Genomic DNA, 7,528 nt, shown 5'->3' with positions numbered 1-7,528 from the left:
ATTTTATTTTTATATTTTATCTATTTAAATGAAAGTTTATTTAAACATCCTTATTTATAATTTTAAGAAAGGATTCTTTAAATGATTGGTTAGCTTCGAAACGTTACTTTAAATTATATTTTCATAAATTTTCAAAACTGGAAAAGATTAATGTTTGATAAAAAAGATTCTGACATGAATTTAATTATTGTGACATTCCCACACAAGAAACAAACATTGTAAATAGCTCAAGCAATTGAATACCCGAAATTATGCCACACTTAAAAGTAGTGTTACTGAATCAACCGATATCGAAGAATTATTACGAAAGTGATAATATTCTTAGTATCGTATATACTCTTTAAACACTATTAGGTATATAATTGCGAAACGTGGATCATGAACAAACAAAACCCAAACAAAATAGAGATAAGGAAAACAAAAAAAGTCGAATACGAACGAGACACACATAATGATGAAAAGAAATCTGGGCATAGCTGATAATATTGAAGAAAACATACGAAGTAAATCAAGAAAATGATAATGGTGGTAAACAAAGACAAAAGACAAGGGACGGATATGTGCTATTGTGTAGAATAAAGCACTATTAATAAATTAAAAAAAATTAATATCTCATACTTCATCATTGGATATCGGTTGTAGAAACTTATTTACTCAATATTTACCATATCAAGTCGAATCATGGAGGAATAGTATGAACTGACTGGAAGACGTCGAAACATGGGTATTCTGAAGAATAAAACGAATGAAGGTATTAACGATAGAGAACTTCTAAGCCTTTTTAAATACATAAAATAGATTATCTAAGATACATTTATTAAGAAGAGGAATAGAATATTGTACGTCTCATAATGGAGGAAAAGACTGAGGACAAAAAAGCGCCCAGGAAGAAGGAAATATTTATCACTAAAAAATATATGAGATTGGATACATACTCATTAGTAAGAACTGCACAAACCAGACTTCAGTTTGTCATAATGATAGCCAGCTTTCAGTAGTGGAGAGGCGTCTAAAGAAGAAGAGGATGTATGAAAAGATGAATTGTATCTTCGACCACATTCACGTAATCTTATACTAGAAGTTAATACCACTATGCATTTATACAGCTGAAAGTGGGTAGCACACAAATCTCTTGAATGGTGGAGTAATTTACCAGAACAAAGGCGAAACAATTCGTTATAGAACATTCGCCAAAATTTACAGTAGACCTAGTAATTAAAGACAGGAAAACAATCAAAGCCATAGTAGGTCTGTTAACCGGGCACTGTAAGCTGAATTGGCAATTGAAGCTGATGGGATTGGCAGATGATGATCTATGCAGATTCTGCCAGGTAGAAGAAGAAACAGCAGAGCACATTTTGTGTTAGTCTGACAAATGTGCGGATTTTGGGTCAGTGCGATAGCCTGGCAAATATGCGGTTCTTTATATTAGGCGAGGAAAAGCTACAAGCAAAGTGGGGAAGGTTCAGTCTCTAAGCTAGTAGACCTTCTACAGTATTAGAAGACCACAATAGATCTGAAAAGATCACAGTGGAATAGGCCAAATGCTACCTCGTTAAAACTATCTATCTATATGTATTTATACCAAGTTTATCTCATTCTGCATACAATTCTAACATAAACTATTGATACCTCATGTGAATCGGGTTTTTTTTAAGAACGATTGTATATATTTTAAATAAATCTGGACGACACTGTATTGTAAAACTGAAAAATACACATCAATTTCTTAGGCAAATAATAGATGGACGTAGGATATAGTGCATATAGTGCACGTATCATTATCTTTGCCCTTATCCATATGCGGGGACGGCTTCCCTAATTATATTTCCCCAAAAATTTCTTTTTTTGGTCATAATAGTTACAATTCCCAGGAATGTCTTGATAAGCAGCACCCGCCTGCTCTTCTTTTCCTACTCTTATCGACTTCGCACTCAGCATTTTCCCAAATAAATTGATTAGACTCTAAACTTAAAAGTTATTATTAAAGTTATTAACTGACCTCTACCATCAAAACACGTTAAGAAAAATGAGGCTACGAACGCAATAGTTTACTATGATAACCCACAAAAAACAGTTTTCTACTTTATGATAAAATTTTATGAGTTTCATTGTAAATCATAATATATCAGATGAACCAACCATACGTTCCAATTACTATAAGTACTACTATCGTACACTCTTACTAAAAATGTTCAAAACAATGAAAGAGGACAAAGTGAAGTACCAAGTCAGTCGGTAAATTTAACAAAACTAACTAAACACTAACTAACGAAAATATTCACTAACAACTAACGAAAAAGTTGAGTATAGACGTTAATGAATCTTTTAAAATAAATAACGGACTGTGCAAGGGAGAGCCTCTGTCTTGTATACTGTTCAATCTAGCTCTGGAAAAAATAATACGTATGTCACAAATTACAACAACCGGTTTAATATATAACAAATCAGTGCACATCCTTGCCTGTGCTGATGATATTAATATTGTTGGGATAGCGGAAAACGTTGTAAGAGAGCCGTAAAGAAAAGGCTACAAAAATGTGTTTAATAATAAACACCAACAAAACGAAGTACATGAAAATAAGAACTCAACCACAAATCGTATGGCCACTTGTTATAGAAGACGTCATCGAATCAGTTAACGAATTTGTATACCTGGGAACGCTCGTCAACACTGAAAATAACACTACCGCAAAATTTCAATGGCCAACAGGTGCTATTTTGGGTTCAATCTCCATTATATTGAGAAATGCAAAGGTAAAACTATACAAAACAATAATACGCCCAGTTCTAACATTTGGTTCAGAAACCTGGACTTTAATAAAAAGTAATGAAAGCATGTTAGGATGTTTATAAAGAAAAGTGCTAAGGCGAATCTATGGGATGGCGAATAAAAATGGAGAGTGGAGAAGACGATACAACTTTGAACTTTATAGAATATACCAGCAATCAGATATCGTATACATTAAGATAGGACGTCTGAGGTGGGTAGGGCATGTAATAGGGATGGAACAAACTAACCCAACCAGAAAAAAGCTCCTTGATAGACCCATTGGTCAGAGAAGAGGAAGACCCAGAACAAGGTTCCTTCGTAACATCAATGCATACATGAGAAATATGGGAATATGTGCGTGGCAGAGGGAGCCGATGGACCTACACAGAGTGTTCGGTATCCATAAAAACGGTAGATGTGCGTATTTTAAGCCAAGCAGACTTTTTTTGACAACCAATTCTTTGTTTTTTGATACAAAACAAGCTTTTGATAGTGTGAAAAGAGACAGAATGCTGGAAGACCTTTGTAATCTAGGTATACCTAAGAAATACATCAGCCTCATAAAAATGACGTTGCAGGGTTCAAAAGCCGCAGTAAGAGTAGATGGAGAACTGACTCCCCTGTTTAACATCAACATGGGAGTAAGACAGGGAGATGCCCTATCAACCATGCTATTCAACCTAGTTCTTGAGGCAGTGATCAGAAAAACCAATATAACCGGCCATATAAACACCAAATCAGTACAAATTACTGCATATGCAGACGATGTAGCCATCATTAGTAGGAATAAGCCACGACTAATGGAAGTGTTCAAACAAATTGATCCTGAAGCAAGAAAAAGAGGTCTCAAAATAAACGAAGCAAAAACGAAGTATATGACAGTCAAAAGAATAACTGACAATGAAAATAATATCACAATAGACAACTATACTATCGAACGAGTGGATGCCTTTACATATCTCGGCACAGAAATGAATCAGAAGAACTCCGTAAGTAGCGAAATTAATGCACGTATTTCCAACGGGAATCGTACATACTATGCTAATAAAAGATTGATGACATCGAAATTATTACACAAAAGAACCAAAATGACTATCTACAGAACACTGATTAGACCCGTAGTAACCTATGGATGTAAAACTTGGGTAATGACGAAAAAAGATGAAGCCCAACTCAGGACATTCGAGAGAAAAATATTGAGGAAAGTATATGGCCCGGTACAAGAGGAAGATGGCACATGGAGAATCAGGAGAAACGACGAGGTTAATGAGTTAAATGAAGGTTATGACATTGTAAGATTTGTGAAAAGTCAAAGACTGTCATGGCTGGGACATGTGCAGAGACAAAACGATGCAAAAACAACAAAGGAAATGTTACAATGGAAGCCCATAGGAAGGCGAAAAAAAGCAAGGCCCAGAACGAGATGGTTGGATGACGTGGAAGACGACCTGAAAACAATGAACATAAGACAATGGAGAAGAAGGGCATACGAGAGATCTGAATGGAAGGACATAGCCAGACAGGCAAAGACCCATCCAGGGTTATGATGCCAAAAGAAGAAGAAGAAGAATTCTTTGTTGTAAAATGTAGTTATCATAATAATTAATGTTTTTTTCACAGACAACTAATAATAATAATATGGATAATATATTATATAAGTGTAAGCGTTAAAATAAAGTAAAATGTAGATTTTTAATAACAAATATATTTTAAGGTTCTGTAAGTGAAAAAGATCATTATTTCAGAGCAATACTGTATTATAAAATATTCACCTTTTCAAAAATCTCCTTCACCCGAATCGGAGCCATCCATGGACTCTGAACATCTGATGGAGAAAAAGACGAAAATTTTATGGAAAGTCGAGAACATGAGGATAACAGCCAAGAAATAATTAAAAATGCAGAAAACATTATGGAACAGGATATAAAACGAAAAAGAGGTTTGAAATAAAGCAATATGGTAAAGAAACATACCAAGAGAAAAACATGTTCAGGATCAGTGTATAAAACCAAATCAGGAAAAATAGTTTCTTCTATGATATTTAAAATTGTTGCATATCTATGTAAGAACAGATGACATATATTAATCCCAGAAGCACAAAAAGTGGTTATATTCAAATTTTTATGTATTGGAAAATTTCATACTGCAAACTGCATATTTATTTTCTCTAATAAAAGTAGTGAGAAAATAATATCAGACATAATATCTATAAAGGAACAAAACTAGATTATATTTTTTAACAGATAGCGGCGGAAAGAATGGAATAGTTTGAAAACATTTTTTCAGCATATTATCAGTAATAACCAGACAGATTATTACAACACAATACAAAAGGGTTGCCACTATCATGCGACAGAACAGGAAAAATCCACCTTCAAACAAAACCAGCGAAAAGACATAAAAACAAATTAAAGATTTCATTGAAAGATTTCCTAGGTATTGTCTTACTACAGCAGATTAAAAGTAGTGACCGGAAATATTGGTCACCTAGTTTAAGTATTAATGAGCTCTACGACTTCTATAGAGAAGAAACTCAAAATCTTGCATCTTATTTCATTTTAAGAAATATTTTTAACACAGATTATACTTTACATTTTCATCCTCCAGGCATGGATTTCCACAAGAAATGTGACCTTTGCAAAGTTAAAATATTAAATTCAGTCGAGTCATAACTTAAGTAGAATTTGAACCGAACTGAATCACAGAAAGACTGAAAGTGCTAGAAATGGTTTACGAAATGTCACTAGACGTATATAAGAAGAAAATATTACTGGTATATACTTTGATTTAATGAAAACGTTACCAACCCGAGTACTTACGACGAACCTCTACTATATATTATAAAGGGCAGTTATAGACTTAATGTGCGTTTATTACGGAGACCATGGCATGGTAAACTCGCCTAGAGCATAGCACTGACAGTGAACGCTCGCATTTAAAATAATGCATTTATTTTACGTGGCGATGATAATATAATACCATCCTATGGTCCGATCGAGGGTCGGCGCCTCGTTATGAACGCACACTTACAGCTTTGGCGTTCATGACATGAGGACAGATAACTGGTATAATAGACTGTTCAATAAGTTTTGCACTTCGATAAGAACACAATTTTATGATTTAAAATAAGCTTAATTATTCCGTATAGTCTCCCTGAACATAAATACACTTGTTCCAACCAGATTCCAATTTACGAATTCCATCCCTGTAGTAATTATCTGGAATGGCTGCGAAATACACTTCCACAGCTGTTATGACCTCATCATTTGATGAAACACTTTCCACGCATGAATTTTTTTAGGTATTGAAACAAATGAAAGTCGCTAGAGGCCAAATCTGGGGAATACGGTGGACACTCCAACACTTCGAACTTTAATTCATGGATTTTAACCATTGTCAAAATGCTCATATGACACGGTGCATTATTTAGAATTTATTTTTTTACCAGTTTGTAAGTAATCCACAAACAAAACTCCTTTTGCATCCCAAAAACTGATGTTAGTTCCTTCTTGGCCAATTTCTGGACACGAACTAGTATCGGAGCCGAAGAACCAGATTCACACCACTCTTTAGCCTCTAGTTTTGATTCAGAATTATAGTGATAGACCCAAGTGTCATCCATAGTGATAAATCGATGCACAAAATCCATTTTATCCTTTCGAAAATGCTCTAAGATGAGATAGTCGCATTCGAATGTGTGTTTGTCCCATTGATGGCAAATGCGGCACCCATTTATAAAACACAACTTTCTGAAACTATATTTTTTCTACGATTTCTGGTTGCATTGCTGTTTTTGGACGTCCTTGACGTGGATCGTCTTCAAGATCATGTTTAAATTTAGCAACCCATCTTTCTACTGTACTATTTGAAGGTGAAGAGTCCTTATAGACTTTCAACATTCGTTTGCTTTTAAACCTTCCACAAATAAAAATTTAATCACTATGAATTACTATGATGAAAAATCATTCTTATCTTGTAACCAAGATGTTGGAGTTACTGAAAAGGAAAAATTCATCCTCACATTTTTACACCTGATAATAAAATTGGACAGACGTTACTAGAAATACAAGAAAAAAAATCTCTTTGAAGTGATTCTTAATGGCAATATTTTGCCACGAAGTCTCTGGATCAAAATATCACAAACCGGAAAGATCATTAGCTAATACTAAAGTTGAATGGCTTAAGATACAATGGCTATATTATCAAAATAGTCCGGTAAAATAAGGATGCAACCTCGGAATGAAAGATAATAAGCTGAAAATTTGCATACGTCTTTATTTTGATGGTATAAAACTTACCTCAAAAGTCTCATATAATCACGTGTCCGCGACTTAAGATATTTAAGGTAAAAGGTCACGAAAATGAGTTTTCTGCAAATATCTCGTTTCCCTTACACTTTATGACATTTAAGGTGGTAAGAAAAATTGTAGAATGGAAAATTCTCTTCAATTTTTGTCTAAAGTACTTTTATGTACCTTCAACCCTTCTTAAGACAGAGCGCAAAGAGTGTTGGACCGCTTACCTGTGTATACGGTAACGCGAAGTCAGCCAGTAGGATTCAATAAATAATAAGTGATATAGTTAATTATTCACTTAAAATACTATTATTATCATTAAATTTTTATTATTTAATAAATTATATTTATAGATATTAATTATAAAATATATATTTTTTATATAATATTTATTTTATTTTTAACAAACATACAATATTAAATGAAATATTTCAAATGAACTTTAATGATATTTTTAACA

This window comes from Diabrotica undecimpunctata, chromosome 6 (assembly GCF_040954645.1).
Source record: "Diabrotica undecimpunctata isolate CICGRU chromosome 6, icDiaUnde3, whole genome shotgun sequence".
Taxonomy (NCBI): domain Eukaryota; kingdom Metazoa; phylum Arthropoda; class Insecta; order Coleoptera; family Chrysomelidae; genus Diabrotica; species Diabrotica undecimpunctata.
Note: the sequence above shows the minus strand (reverse complement) of the source record.